This window comes from Stegostoma tigrinum, chromosome 10 (assembly GCF_030684315.1).
Source record: "Stegostoma tigrinum isolate sSteTig4 chromosome 10, sSteTig4.hap1, whole genome shotgun sequence".
NCBI lineage: Eukaryota > Metazoa > Chordata > Chondrichthyes > Orectolobiformes > Stegostomatidae > Stegostoma > Stegostoma tigrinum.
Genome location: NC_081363.1, coordinates 63,421,455 through 63,433,479, shown reverse-complemented (window position 1 = coordinate 63,433,479; position 12,025 = coordinate 63,421,455).

Here is a 12,025-nt window from a genome sequence, read left to right as displayed (position 1 = left end):
TCACTGCCCACCCTTTCTAATCCGCTGATCATCTTGTATGTCTCTATTAAGTCACCTCTTAGTCTTCTTCTCTCTAACGAAAACAGCCTCAAGTCCCTCAGCCTTTCCTCATAAGACGTTCCCTCCATACCAAGCAACATCCTGGTAAATATCCTCTGCACTCTTTCCAATTCTTCCACATCTTCCCATTATGCAGCGACCAGAACTGTGCACAATACTCCAAGTGTGGCCACACCAGAGTTTTGTACAGCTGCAACATGACCTTATGGCTCCGAAACTCAATCCCTCTACCAATAAAACCTAACACACCGTACGCCTTCTTAACAACCCTATCAACTGGGTGGCAACTTTCGAGGATCTATGCACAAGGACACTGAGATCTCTCATCCATACTACCAAGAATCTTACCATTAGCCCAGTACTCTGTATTCCTGTTACTCCTTCCAAAGTGAATCACCTCACACTTTCCCGCAGTAAACTCATTTGCCACCTCTCAGCCCAGCTCTGCAGCTTATCTATGTCCCTCTGTAACCTGCAACATCCTTCCGCACTATCCACAACTCCACCGACTTTAGTGTCATCTGCAAATTTACTAACCCATCCTTTTACGCCCTCATCCAGGTCATTTATAAAAATGACAAACAGCAGTGGCCCCAAAACAGATCCTTGCCGTACACCACCAGTAACTGCACTCTAGGATGAACATTTCCCATCAACCACCACCCTCTGTCTTCTTACAGCTAGACAATTTCTGACCCAAACCGCTAAATCACCCTCAGTCCCATGCCTCCGTATTTTCTGCAATAGCCTACTGTGGGGAGCCTTATGAAATGCTTTACTGAAATCCATATACACCACATCAACTGCTTTACCCTTATCCACCTGTTTCGTACCTTCTCAAAGAACTCCATAAGGTTTGTGAGGCATGACTCCTTCACAAAGCCGTGTTGACTATTCCTAATCAAATTATTCCTTTCTAGATGATTATAAATCCTATCTCTTATAACCCTTTCCAACACTTTACCCACAACCGAAGTAAGGCTCACTGGGCTATAATTACAAGAGTTGTCTCTAATCCCCTTCTTGAACAAGGGGACAACATTTGCTCTCCTCCAGTCTTCTGGCACTATTCCTGTAGATAATGGCAACATAAAGATCAAGGCCAAAGGCTCTGCAATCTCCTCCCTAGCTTCCCAGAGAATCCTAGGATAAATCCCATCCGGCCCAGGGGACTTATCTATTTTCACACTTTCCAGAATTGTTAACACCTCCTCCTTACGAACCTCAATCCTGTCTAGTCTAATAACCTGTATCTCAGTATTCTCCTTGACAACATTGCCTTTTTCCTGTGTGAATACGGACAAAAAATATTCATTTAGTGCCTCTCCTATCTCTTCAGACTCCACGGCCAACTTCCCACTACTGTCCTTGACTGGCCCCAATCTTACTCTAGTCATTCTTTTATTCCTGACATACCTATGGAAAGCTTTAGGGTTTTCCTTGATCCTACCTGCCAAAGACTTCTCATGTCTCCTCCTGGTTCTTCTTAGCTCTCTCTTTAGGTCCTTCTTGGCTGACTTGTAACTCTCAAGCACCCAAACTGAGCCTTTATGCCTCATCTTTACAAAAGCCTCCTTCTTTGTCTTGACAAGAGATTCAACTTCTTTAGTAAACCACGGTTCCCTTGCTCGACCACTTCCTCAATGCCTGACAGGTACATACTTACCAAGGACACACAGTAGCTGTTCCTTGAACAATCTCCACATTTCAGTTGTGCCAAGCCCCTGCAGCTTCTTTCCCCATGCTGTGCATCCTAAATCTTGCCTAATTGCCTCATAATTGCCTTTGCCCCAGCCATAACTCTTGCCCAGCAGTATATACCTGTCCCCTTCCATGGCTAAAGTAAACGTAACTGAACTGTGGTCACTATCACCAAAGTGCTCACCCACTTCCAAATCTAACACCTGGTCTGGTTCATTACCCAGAACCAAATCCAATGTAGCCTTGCCTCTTGGTGGCCTGTCCACATACTGTGTCAGGAAACCCTCCTGCTCACATCGAACAAAAACTGACCCATCTGAAATACTCGAATAATAGCATTTCCAGTTAATATTTTGAAAATTAAAGTCCCCCATAACAACTACCCTGTTACTTTCGCTCCTTTCCAGAATCATCTTAGCAATCCTTTCCTCTATGTCTCTGGAACTTTTCAGAGGCCGAAAGAAAACTCCCAACAGGGTGGCCTCTCCTTTCCTGTTTCTAACCTCAGCCCATATTACCTCAGTAGACGAGTCCTCATCAAATGTCCTTTTTGCCACCATAATACTGTCCTTGAATAACAATGCCACACCTCCCCCTCTTTTACCACCTTCCCTGATCTTACTGAAACATCTAAACCCCAGAACCTGTAACAACCATTCCTGTCCTTTCTCTATCCATGTCTCTGAAATGGCCACAACATCGAAGTCTCAGGTACCAATCCATGCTGCAAGTTCACCCACCTTATTCCGGATGCTCCTGGCTTTGAAGTAGACACACTTCAAACCACCTTCCTGCCTGTGGTACACTCCTGTGACGTTGAAACCTTATTTATGACCTCACTGCTTTCAACCTCCTGTACACTGGAGCTACAATTCAGGTTCCCATCTCCCTGCTGAACTTGTTTAAACCCTCCCATAGAGCAATAGCAAATGTCCCCCCCCAGGATATTGGTACCCCTCTGGTTCAGGTGCAGACCATCTCGTTTGTAGAGGTCCCACCTACCCCAAAAGGAGTCCCAATTATCCAGGTATCTGAATCCCTCCCTCCTGCACCATCCCTGCAGTCACATGTTCAACTGCTCTCACTCCCTATTCCTCACCTCCCTAGCACGTGGCATGGGTAACAAACCAGAGACAACAACTCTGTTTGTTCTAGTTCTAAGCTTCTACCCTAGCTCCTTGAATTTCTGCCTTACATCCCCATCCCTCTTCCTACCCATGTCTTTGGTGCCTATGTGGGCCACGACTTGGGTCTGCTCTCCCTCCCATTTAAGGATCCCGAAAACACGATCCGAGACATCATGGACTCTGCTACCTGGGAGGCAACACACCAACTGTGAGTCCCTCTCATTGCCACAGAATTTGCTATCTGTCCCCTAACTACAGAGTCCCCAATAACTGATGCTCTCCTCCTCTCCCCCCTTCCCTTCTGAGCAACAGGGACAAACTCTGTGCCAAAGACCTGTACCCCATGGCTTATCCTTGGTAAGTCATTTCCACCCCCCCCAACAGTATACAAAATGGTATACTTGTTATTGATGGAATCGGCCACAGGGGATCCCTGCACTGTCTGCCTGTTCCCTTTCTGTTCCCTGTCTGTAACCCATCTACCTTTTTCCTGTTCCTGAGGTGTGACTACCTCCCTGTAACTCCTCTCAATTACCCCCTCAGCCTCCCGAGTGATCCGAAGTTCATCCAGCTCTAGCTCCACTTCCCTAATATGGTTTCCGAGGAGCTGGAGTAGGGTGCATTTCCCGCAAATGAAGTCAGTGCGGACCCTCTCTGATGAAGGGTCTAGGCCCGAAACATCAGCTTTTGTGCTCCTGAGATGCTGCTTGGCCTGCTGTGTTCATCCAGCCTCACATTTTATTATCTTGGAATCTCCAGCATCTGCAGTTCCCATTATCTCGGACACTGATGGTGACCCTTACCTCCTACATTCTACAGGAGGAGCATGCAATTGCCCTAACATTGAAATACACCCATAGCATTTTCGGAAAGAAATTCCAGGTTTTGACGGAGTACTGATCAAGGAACAGCAAGATATTGTCAAGTTGGAATGTTGAATGACTTGAAGGAGTCCTGAGAGATTATATTGTTCACACACTTTTGCTGCCCTTGACTTTAACTTGTGGAGGTTACAGATTTGGGAAGTGTTAAAGACACTTTGGTGAGTTGTTGCAACTCATTTGTAGACATGAAATATTACAAATATGATCATGGAGGACCAAACACCTTTAACATTTAAAAATTGAGACTAGAGATTTGTGCAGACAGAGGAAAGGGTTTCTAATCAATGTGTGCAGCGAGAAAATTACTCCATTGTTTTGCTCAAGTCCAGATGCCTTGAATAATGTGTCATTCCTCAGTTCTCTGACTTCTTGAACAGTTTGATAATGAAGAGATAGTAGGAACTGCAGATGCTGGAGAATCTGAGATAACAAGGCGTAGACCTGGATGAACACAGCAGGCCCAGCAGCACCAGAGGAACAGGAAAGCTGACATTTCAGGCCTGGACACTTCTTCAGAAAAGGGGGAGGGGAAGGGGATTCTGAAATAAACAGGGAGAGAAAGGGGAGGCAGATAGAAGATGGATAGATGAGAAGATAGGTGGAGAGGAGGCAGACAGGTCAAAGGGGATTGGGGGGTGGAGCCAGTAAAGGCGAATGTAGGTGGGTAGTTGGGGGTGGGTAGGTCAGTCCAGGGAGGATGGACGGGTCAAGAGGACAGTCTGATGCTAGTAAGTGCGGGTGAGGCTTGAGGTGGAAGGAGGGGATAGATGAGAGGAAGGACAGGATCGGGAGGCAGGGACAAGCTGGGCTGGTTTTGGGATGCGGTGGGGGAGGGGAGATTTTGAAGCTTGTGAAGTCCACATTGATACCATTGGGCTGCAGGGTTACCAAGCAGAGTATGAGCTGCTGTTCCTGTAACTTTCAGATGGCATTGTTATGGCACTGCAGGAGACCCAGGATGGACATGCCATCTTAGGAATGGGAGGGGGAGTTAAAATGGTTTGTGACTGGGAGGTGCAGTTGTTTGTTGCGAACCGAGCATAGGTGTTCCAACAAAGTGGTTCCCAAGCCTCTGCTTGGTTTCCCCAATGTAGAGGAGGCCACAACTGGAACAGCGGGTACAGTATTACACATTAGCAGGTGTACAGGTGAACATCTGTTCGATGTGAAAGGTTTTCTTGGGGCCTGGGATGGGGGTGAGAGGGGAGGTGTCGGGCCAGGTGTAGCACTTTCTGCGGTTGCAGGGAAAAGTTTCAGATGTGTTGGGGCTGGAGGGGAGTGTGGAGCAGACAAGGGAGTCATGGAGGGAGTGGTCCCTCCAGAAAGCAGATAAGGGTGGGAGGGAAAAATGTCTTTAGTGGTAAGGTTGGATTGCAAATGGTGGAAGTGTTGGAGGATGATGCATTGGATCCAGAGGTTGGTGGGGTGATATGTGAAGATGAGAGGGATTGTTTTGATTGTTATTGTGGGGAGGGGGTGTGAGAGATGAGTTGCCAGAAATGTAGGAGATGCAGTTGAGGCTGTCCTCAACCACTAAGGTGGGGAAGTTGCGATCCTTGAAAAACGAGGACATTTCAGATGTTCAGGAGTGGAATGCCTCATCGTGGGAGCACATGTGTTGGAGGGGAAGGAATTGGGAATAGGGGATGGCATTTTTGCAGGAAGGTGGGTGGGAGGATGTGTATTCTAGGTAGCTGTGAGAGTTGGTAGGCTTGAAATGGATATCGGTTTCCAGATGGTTGCCTGAGATGGAGAAAGAGAGGTCCATGAAGGTGAGAGAGGCTTTAGAGATGGTCCAGGTGTCGGTTAAGTGGATGAACTGTTCGAACTCCTCGTGGGAGCACGAGGCGATGCCAATACAGTCATCAATGTAACAGAGGAAGAGGTGGGGTTTAGGGCCAATGTAGCTATGGGTGAGGGATTGTTCCAGGTAACTTTAAGACAGTTAACTTCTTATGTCAATTACTGGGGATGAGTTAATAGCAACGGCACAGTTGTAGATCTAGAATATGCCTTTACTCGCCTTCATGCCACAAACGCAAAATACTCAAAAGGTTTGCTGACCCACGTGCCATTATTTCCTGTTCAAGTAGTTGTGAGTCTCAGAGACTTAGTTGTGCAGAAGGCTCAGAAATTTGTAAAATGGTGTGGTCTGATGTATTTCCAGACATGGTTATGAGAAGCTGTAATTAGTTTGCTTACAAGGGCCTTATACACTCAGAACTTTGTTGCATACTTGCAGAATCTCATTATCTTTCTCTTGTCACTTTCTCCCTAACATGCCTATAATTCTTCTTGCCTTCACTATCTCCCATACTTATAATACATTTCTCATATAATCTCTCAAATTGCATGTTCCTTTCACATATCATAATCCTCACATATGCTGGTCACACTTACAGAGAAGCAGGAAGTAAGTAAAATATATATTTTTATAAAGGAAAGCATTGGGATGGAGAGAAAGAGAACCTTATTTTCCTGGGGTTTTTATGTGGGAGCAATGTGCTGAAATTATGCTGGGTTTGTTGTCATTGCCATGTGTAATTGTTCCAGCTCTCTGGCATTCTGTCAGATATAATTATGCCATGAGTATTTTGTGAAGGGAAGCTAATACTCGACAAAGTTCTATTGTACAAAGGTAAAAGCTGCTACAGCTCTTAGAAATGAATGGTTGGTGAGAGAGGCTAGTAATATCCTGTGATGAAAACATAGCAGTCAAAGCATGGGTGAAGAGTTTGGAGGTCTTCAATATCACGGAATCCTTCAATTTCCATCAGTGAATTTTTCTAAGAATGTAACAAATTTGAGCAAGTGTTGACCATTCAGCCCATCATGCCCGTCTCCCCATTCTATAAGATCACAGTTGATCTGTCACAAGACTCAAATCCTCTTTTCTGTCAACTCCTCATAGCCCTCAACTCCTTCATATTTTAGAAATTCAACTATCTATTTTATTTTTGAGTATTTTCAATGATCTAGCCTCCATAATTACTTGGGGTAGAGAATTCCATGCATAATGTTCATGAAGTAAAGTTGCCAATAAAGAAAATTTAGCGACAGCTGAGAAAAACCTTTGTGTGATTCATTCAATAAGGGTCACATTGTGGCACTGTGTATTGATGACAAGGCCACTTAGCAGGACATGGGACAAAGAAGTGCTGCACTGTTTTCCTGAAGGCCATGAACAACTACAGCATGTACATCATAGCAAAGGGAGCAAAGTTAAGGATATTAATGCAATACTGAAAGATAAATTAATTCACAAAGAACAAGTTGATGGAATGCATTTTTCACTCCTTTGCTAAGTTTCCTATCTCTTGATGTTCACGGTTTATTTATATTTCATGAGATATGAATGTATTCATGGTACTTACAGATCATCTTGCTGAAACTTCAAACACATTCCTAAAAAAGGCTATGGGCGGAGTCTTCTGCTCTCACTGGTGCCAAGCATGGAGATGAGAAGGGTATTTCATAAGTGGAATGATGATGAATTGCCCCTCACTGCCTTTTTGACTTCACTGAATTAATGCTGGGTACAAAGGCCTTTTCCCTACCACCAATGGTCAATGAATGACAATTTATTAGCCTCATCATGCCATTGTTGGGGTTAGCTCAGGTGACTGAGCTCGCAATGTGGCATACATGACAGCTAAAACCATGCAGCCAGCTTGTCACTTCTCGGGGAGCAAAGGAAGAACTCCTTCAAGTAAATAGTGCACCTATTGCCTGATTGAGGGCCTGGGCATTAAGAATGTCATGAGCGCCAGAGAGGCATCCCCCATCCTTGCTATAGATACTGCTTCCCTTCTAATTATCAGCCTGCAAAAATGTCCCTCTCACCCCACATTACTCACCTCTGACCAATGACTGCTGTGTCATTCTTAGAGTCTAATGCTACCATGCTGCCTCCTGAGCATACAAGCTGCTGGCCTTTGGCTGACTGGCAGTTCTGAGGAGGTAAGATTTCCACCCATGGAGTCTTGATTTCAGGGAAAGGCCTGGAGTAGCCTTACTACTCCTTTGTTTGGTTTGTTGTTCAGCAGGCCTTCCAGTAAAGAGGTGCCACTGGTCTGTCACTGCTTCCACAGCAGCTAGAAACTGAGATCCTTGACAAGTCAACAAACCTTTTGATAACTTCTGTTTAGAGTTCAGTGGCATAAGGAGGGTAAAGGCATTTTAAGAGTATTCAATTGCGTCATTTACTATTAAATTTTCCCCAAATAACTGAGAACTTGCCCCTCTTAAACAATTTTCATTATCAGACTGCTCAGAAGACCCCACTAAAAGGTTCTGGCTACCTTGAAATCCATATGTAGACTGACAATAGACCTTGAGAGGGAATATGTCTGGACTGTGCTCTCTCTTCAGATGGCTCTACTGCCATCTCTTTCAGCCTCCGCATTGGCTGCACAAAGGCCTGAAAGTAAACAGAGGCATGCTTTGGACCTTACGGAGATCAAGAAAAAGGAGCTAAGGTACAGCTGCCAACCTCACATTCTGCTTGTGCCTGAGAAAAGCCAATTAGGAAAAGCACCAGATCACTGCAAGAGAAATGTACTTGTAGAAAGAAAACTCTGTGGTTGGAAAGAAACAATTTGACAGTGACAGATTGGATATCTGTGCGATCAAGAAGATTTGGCTACAGCTTAGGTTTTGTACAAATTTGCTTTAAATTTGCAAGCAGCTGAAGTTCTTTCCTGGTAGGTGGAATGCTGGTGGCAACTTGAGCTTGGGGCAGATTCACTGTTGGCTTTTCCTGGATTATTTTGACAAGCAGAACTGGATAAGATCATCCAGAAACATTTCAGTAAGTAAATTTCAATATAGACTTGTCTTTATATATTTCTTATAATGTCAAACAATTGCTTCAGTGATTCATATCCCCAGTGACATTGGGCAACATTGTAACTGCCTGGACTGAGGCAGCTTCCTGGCAACAGAACAGGTTCCATCCCTCCAGACAGGCTGAGATGAGACTCTCCCTGCTTGCCTCAGTTCAAATTCAGCCCTAGGCTAACTTGTAGAAGGATTTCGCAAGGGTGGCCCAGAGATCTTTAAAAAAAAATCAAATGTTAAGTTAGAGAGGGAAGTCTTGTCCATTTTTTGAACATTTTCTGTCTTACTTACCTGAAGGGGCATCCTGCCTGCTTCTGGCGGACCTTGACTGACTCCAGCTTCAGGGTCCCAGCTTTTATCTTTCACTGAATGCCGCAGCTGCCCTGTACCATTAATTGAACAATTTCAGAACATTCCAACCAGGTGAATGTTCCTCACACAATTGATACAATGTTGCAATCGTGAAAATTTTAATCTGGTGAAAACTGTGCCCTATACACAGTGAATGATAACTTAAGATGTATTGCGGTAATCTAAATACAAATACAAATAGAAAGCTTGCCAAAAAAAAGCTGAAAATAGAGGACCCCGAATAAATATTTCGGGCAAGATGCATAAAACAAATTGTGTGAGAGGACACGGGCACTACACTGCTACTTCTCAGTCTATCCACACACATTAACAAACTATTAGGTCTTCAACTTGCACACTTTGTACCCTGTCACAAGATCGAAGCTTCCTGTATTCTTCAAAGACAATTTCCTATTGAACTTATCAGCATGTAACCTTGTAACAAAGACATTTGAAACATCAACAAAAACAGAAAAACACAAACATCAATCAAAATTATTTGCAGTGGTTTAATTTTTAAAGACTTGCTGATGCTGAGACTTTTTGCCAGTGATCAAATATTTCTGTTGTAACTGAGGCACCATAAATATTAATCAAAGACTTTCACCAGTTGGAAGCTATTTTTGAAACTGCTTCAAGAGAGCTAACTGGAATGACCCTACGCTAATGTTTACATATGAGTGATATGGAGATGTGTTTCCAAATGTAAGTTATAAATAACTTCAAACTATCGCACCCAAGTCTCTATCTCCTGTTTCCTGTTTACGCAGGGTGAGTTTCTGCTGATGCCGAACTGGAAATATTTCCCCTACTATTAATCCACAGATCACAAAGTAACAGATGGGTTGAGGTTATGTATGGGTGAGAATGTACTTGTGGAGTAGAGCTTCCATTGACAACACTCTTCAGTGTTGCAATAAGGCCAATAGAAATTTCCACCTTTTCATATTCACTTATGAGTTCTACATGGAAATCTCTGATCTTCCTGGAATTCTGCTCGTTTAAATTAAGTGTCTTGTGCTCTTTTTACATGGAGCAATTGATTGACATAAATGAGAGTAACTCAAATATTGTCAGCACTGGTTTTTATAGTTTCCCACATGGTGAAGGTGATAGAACAAGAAGTGCAAGGTCCACTCAATCTCATCCCCACTGTCTCATCACAACAGGTCAAATATCAGCCAACAGCTTAGTCCCCGTCCAATTAGAATGTGATCCATCCACATTGGGAAGGCAAATCAGGAGTCCAAGGTGAGAAACTAGGCAGGAAGTCAGTCAAAATCAATTTAAACGCTTTGCCCTCTCACGTTATATGATCTGTCAGCATTAAATCAACAACTAAAAAAGAGCAAAAGAACAAAACAAAAAAGATCAAAACAGAACCAAAGAGAAGTACAGCACAGAAACAGGCCCTTTGGCCCTCCAAGCCTGTGCCGGTCATCATGCCTTGACTAAACTAAAAAATAAACCTTCTGCCCTTATTTCAGTTCATATCCCTCTATTCCCCCTCTATTCATGTGACCATTCGGACACCTCTTAAATATCTCCAACGTGCCTGTTTCTACCATCTCCTCTGGCAGTGCATTCCAGTCTTCTACCATTCTCTGCATGAAAAACTTTCCTCAGCCATCTCCCTTAAACGTTTGAACTCTCACCTTGAACCTGTGTACTCCCTTGTAATTGAAACTTTAAACTTGGGAAAATCTCTGACTATCCACCCTGTCTATACCTCTCATAATTTTGTAGACCTCTTTCAGGTCTCCTCTCAGCCGCTGTTTTTCCAGTGAAAACAATCCTCATCTTTTTAACCTTTCCTCGTAACTAATGCCCTCAAGACTGGACAACATTTTGGTAAACCTTCCCTGCACTCTCTCCAAAGCTTCCTCCTGGTAATGTGGTGACCAAAACTGCACACAATACTCCAAATGTGGCCTAACAAGGGTTTTATACAGATGCAACATGTTTTACCAACTCTTGTACTCTATGTCCCATTCGATGAAGGCAAGCATGCCATGTGCCTTCTTAATCAGAGATAAAGTGTGGAGTTGGATGAACACAGCAGGCCAAGCATCATTTTAGGAGCACAAAAGCTGATGTTTCAGGCCTAAAGCCTTCATCAGAAAAGGGTGAGGGAGAGAGGGTTCTGAAATAAATAGGGAGAGAGGGGGAGGCGGACCGAAGATGGGTAGAGGAGAAGATAGGTGGAGAGGAGACAGTCAAGTTAAAGAGTAGAGGTGAGTGTAGGTGGGGAGGTAAGGAGGGGATAGATCAGTCCAGGGAGTATGGACAGTTCAAGGGGTTGGGATGAGGTTAGTAGGTAGGAAATGGGGGCACGGCTTGAGGTGGGAGGAGGGGATAGGTGAGAGGGAGAACAGGTTAGGGAGGCGGGGAGGAGCTGGGCTGGTTTTGGGATGCAGTACGGGGAACGGAGATTTTGAAGCTTTTGAAATAAGACTTTCCACATCAAGCTGATGTTCACCTGCATATCTGCCAATGTGGTATACTGCATCCGTTGTTCCAGTTGTGGCTTCCTCTACATTGAGGAAACCAAGCGGAGGCTTGGAGACCACTTTACAGAACACCTACGCTCAGTTTTCAGTAAACAACTACACCTTCCAGTTGCGAACCATTTCAACTCCCCCTCCCATTCCTTAGATGACATGTCCATCCTGGGCCTCCTGCAGTGCCACAATGATGCCACCCAAAGGTTGCAGGAACAGCAACTCATATTCCGCTTGAGCACCATGCAGCCCAATGATATCAATGTGGATTTCACCAGCTTCAAAATCTCCCCTCCCCCCACTGCATCTGAAAACCAGCCCAGCTTGTCCCCGCCTGCCTAACCTGTTCTTTCTCTCACCTATCCCTGCCTCCCCCTCCAGCCACACCTCCATTTCCTACCTATTAACCTCATCCCACCCCCTTGACCTGTCCATCCTCCCTGGACTGGCCTATCCCCTCCCTACCTCCACACCTACACTCACCTTTACAGGCTCCATCCCGCTTCTTTAACTTTTCTGTCTTCTCTGCACCTATCTTCTTCTCTATCCATCTTCGATCCAC